Here is a 14,535-nt window from a genome sequence, read left to right as displayed (position 1 = left end):
AAAAAAAATAAATTTCTTCTGTAAAGTAAGTTTCTTTAGCTCAGTCCCACATCCACAGTTTGCATCTCAAATTTCAGCACATCCATTTGCAAAATGCAAGTTCTTAGTAATAGCTGGGAAAGAGGAGGGTGAATCAGAGTATCTTCGTGGCTGGGTAAGTCAAAGAGACAATGAAAATCTGTGCTTAATCAGCAGGATCAGCTTTCTGTGTAAGAAAACACACCTTGATGAGTGGTGGAAGATTGGAGAGAAGCGGCAGGAGAGTACGGGGGAAAGACTAAAAATACAGTACCTTCTATTGTCTACCTGAGTTTAGATGGACATTTTATATGGCTAGCTTATCATGCTTCCAAATCAGTTAAATCATGGCCAGCTTCAGCTCCCAGCCTACAATCCACACATGAGAAGTACCCAATAAATATTTACTAACAGCATCTGACCAATTCAAGACCAATTTAGACGACTTCTGTCTGTTTGCCAGTCTACTTCTACTTGATTTCTGCTCTATGAACGTCTCTGGTTAGGCTAAAGACCGAGATTATAGTCAGAGTTCCTCTAAAACTTGCTCAATTGGCTCTGGTATTATGGTCCGAAAATAGTATTTTTCTAAAGGGAAATGTACCACAAAGAGTTGTGTATGTGTGTGTTTTCCTCATATCTCATATAAAAGCATTAAGAAAAATAAGTTGTGTTCATTTTAAAATTCCTTTATTGTATGCATTTGCTCTAAAGTAGTAAAAAAATAGGGTTGTATTTTTTACCTATGCCTCATAATAATATTTTACTGCCTATGATTGCAAAAGGAGGTCTACAAAAGGCTGCTGCGGTGCAGACCGCAAATGTGTGCGCGCACGGAGTTCCCAGCCAAAAGCCCACGTGGCCTATCTGCATCACTTCACATGGGTCCGGGCCATGTTTTCCGAGCTTGCCAAAACCTGTATCCTCCGCATCAGCTGGGATTAGCTGAACTTCATCCTTTCAGACAAGGTGAATGGAGGGGTGAGCATGTGGTGTGAACTGGAACAGGAGAACAAGTTCAGTGAATTTCAAATGGAAGGTGTCTCAGCAGGAAACAATGAAATTTATTTAGAACTGACATCAGAAAACTTATGTTGAGCCTTGGAAAGTGCCCGGTATGCTAGCGCTCTGAAAACCCAGCTCCAGTTGACAGAGGAGCACTTCTCCTGCCTCACCGTCTCTGTATCAAGCACTCGTTGCATTGTGACCCATGACATTCCCATAAAGGTTATTTCAGGAAACTGCGGAAGGATTTACAAGAACCTACAATCTGTACTTATTTACCAGTGTTGAAGGCTGTGAAGAGGGTTATGGAGAAAATGAAAAACATCAGCCATAGCCTTATTGTTGAAGCGAACCTAAGTGGAGAACTGAACTTGAAAATAGAAATGGAATTGGAGTGGGTTACAACTCATTTTAAAGATCTTGGAAATCTTCCATTAGCCTCTGAAAATGCCTCCCAAGGTAGAACCCCAGAACAAATGACATATTAGGAAGCTCCTATAGTTTCTTGCTGGACAAAAGTAAATGCTACAAAGGCCCTGTGCAATATTGTGATTCCAGTTTGATTTGCTTCATGAAGATGTTTCCCTTCAGTTTTTCATTCTGGCATTGTCATAACACTACCTTACCGGATTTGGAAGCTCAAACATCTTGGTTCTAGTGGGAAGAGACACATGTTCCACGTTAGTGGTCTATGGCCTCTGAGTAGCACAAGTCATGCACACTTTACTTATTTCTTCCTTTATATTTTAACTAGAAATTGAATTACTGAAATACAGTTGGATCAACAATATTACTTCTTTTTTCTCACATCTGCTGTGTTTTGCCTTTAATACACTGAAAAAAGCTAGGCCTTCTTTATGCAGACTTCAAATTTCAGTTTCTCATTGAAGTTGTGCAAATCTCAGTAATTGAGAACTGGTGGGGTAATCAGAATTTTTAAGTCTGAGGAGCAGGGGACACCAACTGAGTGTGTTGTTGTAGCACACAGTTTTGCTCCAGAAGGTGTGGCCCCTTCCCTTGTGCTGATCCCATAACAAAAAGGACGGCCCTGCGTGTGGATGCATTTTGAGCTCCCTTCTACTGCTCCTCTGTTTCACCCTGGGACCAGCTTTGGTCTTAGGTAATAATTCCTGCTCTCCCTGTGTACTGGATCTGTCATTCTGGAAAAAGTAGCAGCATATTTTTCTTTAGAGACACCACTTAGCACAGAAAAACAAAACTTCTAAGCTGGCATCCACATTAACAATGAAACCATATTTCTGTGTAGTTATCAAAGCAGGTTCAGGTACCAATGAATATGAATTCACATTCTTTCTATATCATGTTCTACCATCTTTCCTCTTACAATTAAATCTTACATGTCTAATAGAGGTGGATCTTATAAACATTATTTTAACTCCACATTACAAACTTGAGACTTGAAAGCACTTGCTTGGGATACGATGCAGAAATGGGATCAGCAAAAGTGAAAAACTCCTTTATGGCTTATTCATGCTATTTGGAAAACCAGTGACTCGTCTGTGGTTTAATTATGTTAGTTTAAATGGGGTGTAATATTTCATTAAATTAACATTTTTAAAGAGGATATAATTTTATTTATTTAAAGCCTCTTTCCCCTCTTCAGCTTGTAACAAAATTTATTCCAGCTGCAGATATAAAACTTGAAAATCATGATGCAAAATGAAACGGCATCTGAAAATCATATTATAAAACATATTTCCTGTTAAACCCATGACCTGTACCAATCTGGTAAACTGATTATTTCTGATTATTTAAATGGGGATTTTAGATGTATAAAGAAGATAAAATATTGATTTTCCTGGAAGTTAATAGTAAAGCAGCATACTTGCTCATCTGTATTACAGAGTGTCCTTTGGTTTCCTTTCTTCAGGAATTTAGCATGAACACTTGTGGTTCCGTTATTGGCATGTCAGCTTTCATGGAGTGTTCCCAGGAGGGCAGGCTTGGGCAGGGCCTGTCTGGACCAGAACGTCACAACATTCCCAGATTATGCAGTCTGGTGCGTTACTATGTAGATTAGATTAAGTAACTTGCCTAGGGTCACACTGTGGCAGGGGTGGGATCAGAACTACAGAATTCTGCCTCTGATATAGAATCCTTTTCCTTTTCCCTCACACTTCCCTCTGCTGAGTGACCCTAATTAATCTTTTGAATGAGAAATGAATAATAGATTTCAAAGTTGGCATTCACCAATCATTTTATGAGTTGAGAAAGAGTATCTTACTTTTTTAATCTGCTATGGTAAAGTAGATTTAAATGCAATTTTTTAAATGTCATGAAACCAGATGTAATTTCCCCTAGCTCTTTAGAGAATGTACGATGATTCGATTTTGATGATTTTATGGCTCTCTCAAGATTTTCTCTCTGAGTAGAGTGTGACTAGTTAAAACAGCCTTATCTGGGAGCTAAGAAGCTGAATCTGTTTCCAACTGGTCACCAACTTACTGTTGAGTGTTGACAGGTCCTCTACCTCTCTGCATCTCAGAGGTCCGTAAAATGAGGGTCATTCTTACCTCCCATGATGGAGGGAGCAAATAGAAAACTGAAAACTTACAGCTACACACAGTGCCATTTTACTGAACAATATACCCAAGTAAAATTGTGTTAGGCCAAAGAGTAGCAATTTATTCCATTTAGAGGAACAGATATAATTTGAAAATTTCAAGACTAACATTCTCAAAGTATTTAGATCTCTTTTAAATAGCTTTCTGGATTTTAGAGAAAACTTGTGCTGGCTGTGATCACTTAATCTGGTGAGCACTGTGGTGTGTGGTGTTCCCTCCTACGTGCCGGGGCACATAAAATATACAATGGCCAGCCGGGCTTTTGCCCCGTGCCCATGTGTTTCTTTGGTATTCACGTCTTAAGATAAACTTTGGAACCAATCCTGGATTGAGGCAGGGAGGATTAAGAATTCCTAATCCAGGAGTTTGGTGGCCTTGTCATCCTCCTACCCACCATTCCTTGGTCTAGCCAGGGACTGATCACCTGCCACTTCCTCCCAGCTGAGTTTACGGTGGTGCCCCCCCTGTGTTTGCACTGGTATTCTCGGGGGTTTGGAGTTTGGTCTCCGCATTAGTGTCTGGGGCTGGGTTTCTGGTACCCTCTGCCAGGCAGTGAAGACATCTGATCACATCCACGCCCCTAATATATATCGCCAAATTGGCAGTGCATTGTGTTTGAAGGGCTGCAATTCTGTACTTCTTCTGTGAAGTCTGATGGAGTGGTGTAAAAGGAAACTTGGGAGTCTGTGGATTTTCAGAGCTTCTAAGAACAGTTGCTGAACTAGTAGATAAGAATCATTTGTAATAACTGGTGTTACCTCAAGATTATTGGAGAAATAAATTAACCCACTTAGACAGTGCTGGTGGGAGTGTAGACTGATGTTACTTTTCTGGAGTACAGTGTGGTATTCTATATGGACAGCCTTAAAAATGTGTGTGCCCTTTGACCTAGTACATCTGCTTATAGGAAGTTACTCAAAGATGTAAAGTATTCTAGCACTGTTATCCTGAAAGGCTAAAAGTACCCTTACTGAATACATAGGGGATTGGTTAGGTAATGTATGTGTGGTTTGAAGCAATATTTTATACTCTAAAATTAATGTTACACACAAAATATGTTCTGGTATGATAAAATGTTTGTAATTTATAGTTAAGTGGGAAAAGCAGGCTAGAGAATGGTATGTACAGTATGATCTGATCTAGGGGAGTAATAATGTATATGTATATGTCCGATAGAAAAAGATTGGGAGGATAGACACCAACATTTAAACCTGAGTACTTCTTGATGGATTTTATTTCAACTTTTGTACATTTAAGTATTTCCTAAAAAATCTTATAATGAGCTTTGTTAAAAAATTATTTTTAAAGGAAAAAAATGGTCTATATATTCTCCTAGAAGCTGGCAGTCTTGTTTACTTCTATTACTGAAGCCATCTTAATTCTTCCCATTATAGATCATTCCCATAATAGATCAACACATAACAGAAATCTGAAAATTTTGGGAGAGGCATCTTATTTCCTCCTCCTAACTTTTAAATTCAGCTTTGTGATATGTAAGTACAAATTATAAACGGTGGTTCTCAAACGTCAGAATGTATAAGAATCACTTGGAAAGGTTATTAAAACATAGATTCTTTTGCCCACCCAGAGATCAGACTCAGAAAGGGTCGCCTGAGCGTTGGGATTTCTAACAAGTTCTCAGGTGATGCTGCTGCTACTGGTCTGCAGACAACACCTTGAGTTGCCCTGCTCCAAGGGCCTGGATGAGTTAATGGGGCCACCCAAAACACCTGATATGCTCCTAGAGGATTGCACATGGGATTAAGTAATCCTTTCTAGTGAGGATGGATGTCAGGCTTTAGGCTTCTTAAGCTTTCAGCTCTAGCTGTACCAGAAATAGTATGTTCTGAGATCAGCTCCAGGTTGACAAGTGTGTTGTCATGGCTGATAACCCAACCCTACCAAATCTATTGTTAAGGCAGCCTAACTGAGAAGTATGTGTACTTTCCCTAACCTTGAGAGTTACTAGGTCAGAATCAAACTTGGAAGTATTCTAGTAGCCCTGTGCAAAAAGGAGAAAGCATTCAAATAGATCCAGTTACTTCGTACTATGGCAGCTTGAAATGCCACTATTTTATTTCACCATAACCCAAGGAGAATGGGTGAACGGGTCCCCTTGGGAAGCAAGATGGATTGAAAGTCAGATACCAGTCATGGAGTGAATTTCCAATGAACCCACATAAGTTCTTTTGCCCAACTGAGTTTTGTAGGAGCTCAACTTATGGAGCAAGCTTTCCACAAACCAAGAGACATGACTCAAAGGAAAAGAGGTAACATCTACACAGTGTGTCATTAAGATACATTCATGTCATCTGGAGTCCCCATGCTTTCAGTGCTCCATTTATTTGCTGCTCTGTCTAGAAGGCCAACTGAAATCACATTTAGAGGAATATACTACAATTCAATTAAAAATGTATTATGGACCTCTGGATCTGTCTGAGATGAAGTAAGCACACTCAGCCTATGTCTCCCACAGATTACAAATAAAAACCATGGACAGTACAATGGTGGCTAGGTGGCAGAATTCTCACCTGCCATGCCAGAGACCCAGGTTTGATTTCCAGAGCCTACCCACATGAAAAACAAGCAAACAAATAAACAAAAAACCCATGGACAGACCACATAAAGTCACTACCTGAGGATGGCAAAAAAAGTACATGAAAAGATGCTCAACATCATTAGTCATTTAAATGTGAATTAAAACCGTAATAGGATATTACTACACACCTATCAGAATGGCTTATTCAAAAAAACTGAACAGGGCAGGCCACAGTAGCTCGGCAGGCAGAGTTCTCGCCTGCCATGCCAGAGACATGGCTTTGTTTCCCAGTGCCTGCTCATGTAAACAAACAAACAAACAAACAAACAACTGAACAGTTCAAATTGCTGGTGAGGATGCAAGAATGCAGAGCACCTGGAACTCTCAGACATTACTGATGGGAATGCAAAATGGCACAGTTACTCTGGAAAACAGTTTTGCAGTTTCTTATCAAGTTAAACAGACTTCCAGGAAGATGGAAGAATAGGATAGGCTGAGTTCACCCCTGCTCCACAGAACAAGAGAAATGACAGAAAAATAACCTGGACAACAGTTCGAGGGTGTGAGTGACCAGAGAGGGTCTTCTACACTATATAGAGAGGGCCTGGATGGAAAAGCAGAGAAATTGGGATTGAGGCAGTGTGCAGGAATGTGCCTGCCATCAAAGCTAGCTTGGGAGATCAGCTCCCTCAGCTATTCAGACAGGAGCTCCTGTGGGGAACCTGGGAACCAACAGACTTGCTTTCCCTGTGCACAGAAACCATCCAGCTAATCCACAGGGCATACCGCTCCCCTTTCCATATGGAGGGCCTAAGCCCTGGGAGTGCATAGATAGAAAGGCGGGGACAAGGAAGGCAGCTGCATTGTGCCCCGTGCCCCACAACTGCATCATACCACACATCATATCCCACCCACATGCCCCTGAACCCCACCCAACCCACTCCCCCATGCTCCACCCTGCTTCCCAAGACTGTGCCCCATGCCCCTGTATGCCACCCTGTGCCCCCACACCACCAGCACCCCACTTCATGCCCCATCCTGCACCCTCACACCTAGCCCTGTGCCCAACAGAAAATCAGAAAGCATATGAAAAGGCAGGCATATATGGCCCAGTCAAATGACCAAATTAAGACACCAGAGGAGATACAGACTTTGGAACTTGTAATCATGTTCATACTTGTCTCCTAAATAAATTCAATGGGTTGGCTAATGACATAAAGGATATCAAAAAGACACTAGAAGAGCATAAAGAATGTGAAAGAATAAATAGAAAAACAGCAGATCTCACGGAGATGAAAGGTATTCTAGACCAAATTAAAAATATAACTAGAGACACCCACAGCAGATTTGAAGAGGCAGAAGAAAGAAAAAGTGAACTAGAGGGCAGGACAATTGAATTAATGTGTTGCTAGATTCGATTTGCTAGTATTTTGTTGAGAATTTTTGCATCTATATTCATTATGGAGATTGGCCTGTAGTTTTCCTTTCTTGTAGCATCTTTATCCAGTTTTGGTATTAGAGTGATTTTGCTTCATAAAATGAATGAATCTGAATGTACAAAAAAAACAACTGGACAAAAGATGGAAAAATTTGAATCAAATCTCAGGGAAATGATGGACAACATGTAGACCACAAATATAAGAATCTATACCATAAAAAAGCGGGATTTATAGCAGGCATGCATAGGTGGTTCAACATAAGAAAATCAATCACTGTAATATAGCACATTAAAAAATAGAAAGGGAAAAATCACATGATCATCTCAATTGGTGCTGAAAAAACATTCGACAAAATTAAGCATCCTTTTCTGATAAAAACACTTCAAAACATAGGAATTGAAGGAAATCTACTCAATATCACAAGAGGCATATATGAAAAGCCCATATGCAGCCTTGTCATCCGTGTCCCAGAAGGAGAAGCGTAATGGTTCTAGCAATGACCTAACTGAGGAGACAATTAAGGAAAACTGTCTAAAATTGAGTGTTGGTGATTGTACAACTAAGTGTGGATAGGAACTTTAAATGCAGTTAAGATGACAATTTTACCCAAATTGACTACAGATTTAACACAGTACCAATCAAAATTCTAAGGACTTGGAAAAGCTAGTTACCAAATTCATTGGATGGGAAAGAGACACCAAATAGCTTAAAGCATCCTAAAAAGAACAAAATGAGAGGATTAACATGTCCTGATTTTAAAACTTATTAGAAAGCTACAGTGGTCAAAAGAGCAGAGTACTGATTAAAAGACAGAAGTATTGAGCAATGGAATCTAATCAAAAGTGTGGAGATAGACCACCAAATCTGTGGTCAACTGATTTTCGACAAGGCCCCCAAATCCACTGAAATGGGAAAGGGAATACATAGAAGTGAAGGCACATCATTAGTAGGTTTATAACTAATATTGCTATATTGAAGGAGAACATGATTGAAAGGGGTTGTATAGAGCCATATAACCCCACTGATTAATACTAGAATTATAAATAAATTCTTGCATGAACTATTTCAAAGGTATGAATCTTGTACAAAGAGCCAAAAAATAGACCAGTACAAGGGGGAAACTACTATTGCATGCTATGACATATGGTTAACAGGAAGATTTCAATAGTATCACTGCAATACCAGGGGTAAATAATTGTGGGGGAGAAACAAGAGATAAAGAGAGGTTTGGATTTTCTATTTGATGAAGGTTTATCTGTTGTTTCTATCTTTGGAGCAATGAAAATTGTCTAAAATTGAGTGTTGATGATTGTACAACTAAGTGTGGATAATGTAAGACATGGATTATTTACTTTGGACATCATCCCTGATGCCCAATGGATAGAGGTGGTTGAAGGATACACTGACCAACAAGCAGAATGGCAAACTGTGGCATATACATATGATGGAAAATTTTGTGGCTACAGAAAGGAACAAAGTTGTGAGGCCTGCCTTGAGGTGAATGAACTTCAGGGACATTATATGGTGCAAAATAAGCCAGCAACAAAAGAACAAATATTGGATGGTCTCTCTTAGAAAATACTTATAAGAAAATTGGGGTCTACATTGTAAGATCTTAAAGCAGTTTCATTTAATCTGGAGCTGTAAATGTTACTTCTGGATTCTTAGAGGCTGTGCTATATATGTATAACCTGGTATTTCCCTGGAACTTTGGGTACCTGTGTGACACCTAAGACTCAGATTGGAGTTCTGAAGCTCTGAAAGTCAGCATTGCCACATATAACAACTGTTAAAGAAACTGAAAAAGAGGTCAGGCTTCAACTAAAGATAAAAATGAAGTAAAAAAAAAAAAGCTGATCTGGTTGGGATTAAGGTAAATCAGAATACAGGTTAAAGGATGATATTGTCTGTATTTTAGAACTTCACCTACTGTACGAGATCAAAGGAAGAGAGGTTTTTTTTTTCTTCCCCCAGATACCTAAATTTTATGTAGCACATAACCTAACAACATGTCTGGATAGTTCACTTAAACAACCCAAACACATGGTGCCCAGAATAGGAATGAGGGTTTGTAATTCTGTATAGCTTAAGGTAATACCTGGATACATCTCAGAATATGTTGGACAGTTAATTAAAACATACTGACAAAGTCCCTTGAAGGACTAGAGAAAAAACATGGAACTATTAAACTTTCTCACCAGGGAAACCCCTGATACTATCTCAAACATTAGGGACTCCCAAGTCAATAGGCCAAGCCTCAATCCTGAGCCTTGCTCTTATGAAACTTATTTCTGTAGCAGAGAAGCTAAGCCTACCTGTAGTTATGCCTAATAGTAACTTATGGAAAACCTCTTTTGTTGCTCAGATGTGGCCTGTTTTTCTCTAAGCCCAACTCTGCAAGTAAAATCATTACCCTCCCCCCTACATGGGACATGACATACAGGGGTGAAAGTGTCCCTGGCACCATGGGATTAACAATGAGTTCCTGACCATAAGAGGGAAAAGAAATGTACCAAAATAAGATATCAGTGGCTAAGAGAGCTCAAATAGAGTTGAGAGGCTATTCTGGAGGCTACTCTTATGCAAGCTTCAGCTAGATATTGCTAATTACCATGGTTTGCCAACCCCCAACCAACACCATTACTGTTAACCCTAAAGCACACCTAGAGCTCTATCTGAGAGTCTATAAAAGTTTCATGCACTAAGACTTTCCAGAAACCTACAACCTCCAGTGGGGTTCCTAGCTCAGATAAGTCCTGAAACCCAAAGGGCCCAGCCTCTCCAAGAATATCAACTAGTTCCATCCCGCTATCCTATACTGTCAACTCCCCTTTCCAACATGAAAAGGTTAGAAAGGGCATAGGCCATATACCTCTAAAGAGTGGGAGAGGATCAAAGGAGAAGGAGGAGTTATAACAGAGAAGGTAGGAGTTAACAAATGCATATGACTGCTGAGTCATTATATTGATATTTATTTTAGTCTCCAGTGTCTTGGGGCTGCTAGAAGGAAAAACCTGTAACTCATACCAAACTTTGAAATCTGTTCTATAACTAATTGTTACAATGTGCTTTGAAATTTATTGCTTTTTGTATATATGTTATATTTTACAACAAAAAATGTTTAAAAAGTTACACTTACCAAATGAACCAACAATCCTATTCACAAGGGCCAAAAAGTGGACACAACTCAAATGTCTTCCAATAGCTGAATAAATTAACAAACGATGATACAACCACACAATGGAATACTACTCAGCCATAAAAAAGAAAAACTAAGGATATGTAAACAACCTGAGTGACTTTCAAAAGAAAGCACTGTGCTCAGTGAAAAAAGCCAGTCTAAAAAGAGGCTACATACTGCATAATTCCATTTTTTTTGTATGCTGTATGGCAGGGGTCACGTTTCATTCTTTTTCCATGTGAGTATCCCGTTATTGCATCACTGTTTGTTGAATTTTTGTTTGTTTGGTTCTTTGTTGGCTTTCTTGTCTGTTTGTTTTGGGGAAGTGCATGGACCAGCAATCAAACCTGGGTCTCTCTCATGGCAGGTGAATATTCTACCACTGAACTACCCTTGTACCTCCTACATCCTATATAATCCCATTTTTACGACATTCTGAGAAAATCAAAACTATGTATATAGAGAACAGATCAGTGGTTGCCAGGGGAGAGGATAAAAAGGTGCTGAATAAGGGAAATCTGGGGGTTGAGGAAACTGTTTTTGTATCCTGACTATGATGGTGGTTACATGACTCCATTCACTTGTTAAAACTCACAAAAATTTACACTAAAAAAAAGTGAATTTTACTGTTTATAAATTAAAAATAAATAAAAACCAGTATACACTAAAGCTGAACATATGTATAGCTTAGGACCCAGCAGTTACACTCCTTAAGTTATATCCAATAGATATGCATACATCTGTTCAGTAAAAAAATGCATGAAAATAGTGATACTATTCCCCAACAGCCCAAATCCAAAAACTACCCAAGTGTCTATCAGCAATAGAATGGGTAAATAAAATTTGGTATAGTCATACAATGGAATGCACATGGGAATTAATGAACTGCAGCCACATACAACAACAACATGGACTAATTTCACAAACATAATGTTGAATTTAAGAACCCAAACACAAGTGCACATGATATATGATTTCATTGATGTGAAATTCAAAAGCAGGCAAAATCAATCTAAAGGGTTAGAAGTTGGAGTAGCATTTAATCTTGGTGGAACTGGAAGGGAAAGGGGGTCCTACTGGGGTGCTACTAATGCTGTATTTCTTGATCTGGGTGCTGTTGATATGGATGTGTTCAGTTTGTGAAAAAGCGTCAAGCTATAACCTTTTGATTAGTATACTTGCTTCCTGTATGTTATAATTCAATATAATGTCAACAGGCATAGATTTTTCTGCGAAGAGTTTCCACAGCTTTAATCGGTTTTGCAAAGGGGTTCCTGCCTCCCAAATAATTATGACCATTGAGTTAGAGAAGAAAAATCAGATCTTGGGTGGTGTTAGGATTGTGATTTGAGATGTCCTGTCCTATTTAGAAAAGTTGGTTGTCATCTGACATTCCCTACTCCTGACTATATATATATATATAAGAAGCCTGCTCTGGGTTTATGCAGGACAGAAGGGTTTCTCAGGACAAGGAACTTTCAGTGCCCACACCAATAAAATCCTAAGCAAACCAGAATGAGTTGTCACGCTAAGTAGAAGAGACACCTGCCCTGCTCTTTATAGAAAGGAGAAAATCCCCAAAGTCCTGTGTCAGAGTTTTGGGCCTACCCCTAGAGAAGTACCCGTCTGGGTTTGTGGGGGCAATGGGGTGGTATGCCATCAGTTTCTGTATCTGAAGAAAGCTGATGCAGGTCAGGGTAGCACTTAGAATGTCCCTGGTGTTCTGAGGGTGAGGGCGGCCATGGCCCCTGGCCTTTAATCAGCCTCCTTTCATCCTCCACGCTAAGTGCAGGAACTGCCTTTCCTGGGCCACTTCATCCAGCTGCAATTTCAGCAGCAGCTCCAGGACAAGGGATGAAATGAATGTCTTTCAGAGTCTTTGCTGATGGACCAGGTTCAGCCAAGACAATCCGTGTCTTTGAACCACGAGTTTTTAATACCCAGAGAGGAGGCACAAATGGCTCTCTACAGCCCTTGAGTGTTTCCAGTGTACAGTGGCTTTTCTTTCCAGGATTATGACTTTTGGTACAGATTGTTTATTGAGCAACGAGCACTTATGAGATTTCAGATCCACTATGCACACACACACAACCTCAATGAATCTTCTTAACAACCCTTGAATGTATCATCTGTTTTGTAGATGAGAATCTAAGATTGAGGGAGATGAAGTAAACATGCACAGAGAGTAAGTGGAGTCAAGATTTGAACAAAGTTCTTCCTGATGCCAGAATATAACTCAGATTTTATGACCAGTGTGGCCTTGGGAAATAAAATGTTCCATATTACAAAGATGGACTTGAGCTGGGCTTTTCAGTATAGTTTTTTTTTTCAGATCATTTGAGCAAAATATTCCCAAACACTGTTAAAATATATATATATATATATTTTAAAGGCAGAAGCTTGTGAGCCAGTGTTTGCAGTTGTGAAGAGTTCAATGTGTTTTCGGGGAAGAGGATATAAACCAGCCTGGGGGAAATACAAGGTAATGGTAAGAAAGACAAATGGAGCAGGAGGTCAGGCCCAGATTATGGGGGTGGGAAGAGGGGCTTGACCCCCAGATAAGGCATGTTGGCTTGAGGAGCCCTAAATTCCACTTAGGCATCAAGAGAGATGAAACCCAGATGAAATCACTTTTATCTTGATTTTCATTCTGCTGATGGAATGACTAAGCCTGTGCATCAGTGAATACACCAAGCGAATAGTCTCACCATGTATGTTGAGCTTCAACCCCTGGAATTGATAGACTTCTCTAGAAAGATTTGCCAAATTAGTGCTACGTAAATTCCCCCATATGTGGATTGACCTCGGACATCAGAACTTGGATTGTTTTTGTTGTTGTTGTTGGGGGGAGATGGATTGTTTTATAATACCATAATATGTTTTTCCTCAGTTCTCGATGTGTTTATCACCACTTTCTGTCCTTGAGGTAATTATAGAAACACAGTTATCTCGGCTACAATGCGAGCCGGCAGCTGATTTTATTACTGTATTTGCCTTTAATCTTGGAAATCAGCAATTTAGCTGATCCTTTCCAACATCATCTTCATGCTAGCCCCAAATTCTTAGAAATCCAACATATTTCTCAAGTGCTTTCATTCTAAAGGGCTCAGGCTGTTTTCTGGATTATTAATCCTCACAATATGTGCCAGAGGTACCCACTGTTAAATGTCAGTCCCATTTTATAGATGGAGGATTTGGGCAGCTTAACAAAAGACGTGTCAGCCTCAGCTTCAAAGAAGTAAAGATCCAGCCAGCCCGTGACCCTACACCTGCTGGTCCCCTGCAGCTGCTCTCTTTATTAAGGAATGTACTTTCTCTTGGTTCCACTCTGGTACTGGTTCTTCAGCTGGTTACTAGGCAACTTGAGCTCTCGTAGCCTGGCTGGTTCAAAATATCGAAGCATCAAAGTCCCAGAAAAATGAGTCAAAATCCTTTCATTGTACACATGTTAAATTTAGTTTAGTACCATGCCATTCCAGCTAGGATCAGCCAGGGGAAAACAAGAGGCTTTGAAGGGCTACCAAACACTGTGCATCTGATAGATTAAGTTTGGACTGATGATTCTTACAGGTGTCTCGGGGCACAGAAGGGGGTAAGTAAGAGGAAAAGAACAGGTTGTTTGCTCTACAGAGTTTAGAGCCCAAGGAATTCTATAATAAATACTTGTATCACATGGAAAGATGACATAAAAGGGATGATGAGGGGTCAGGATAGTGGAGAGAAATCATCTCATAGCCAAGGTCACTTGATGTTAGCTCTTCTGGGCCT

General features: G+C 39.8%; 1 pseudogene; it reads left to right on the top strand.

The window, feature by feature from the left end:
* Window positions 1-912: 912 nt before the first annotated feature.
* Window positions 913-1,638, top strand: LOC143671441 (checkpoint protein HUS1 pseudogene; annotated as a pseudogene).
* The last annotated feature ends 12,897 nt before the right edge of the window (window positions 1,639-14,535 follow it).

The sequence above is a fragment of the Tamandua tetradactyla genome, chromosome X (assembly GCF_023851605.1).
Source record: "Tamandua tetradactyla isolate mTamTet1 chromosome X, mTamTet1.pri, whole genome shotgun sequence".
In the NCBI taxonomy this organism is placed as follows: Eukaryota; Metazoa; Chordata; class Mammalia; order Pilosa; family Myrmecophagidae; genus Tamandua; species Tamandua tetradactyla.
Note: the sequence above shows the minus strand (reverse complement) of the source record. Positions and strands in the feature narration are given on the sequence as shown.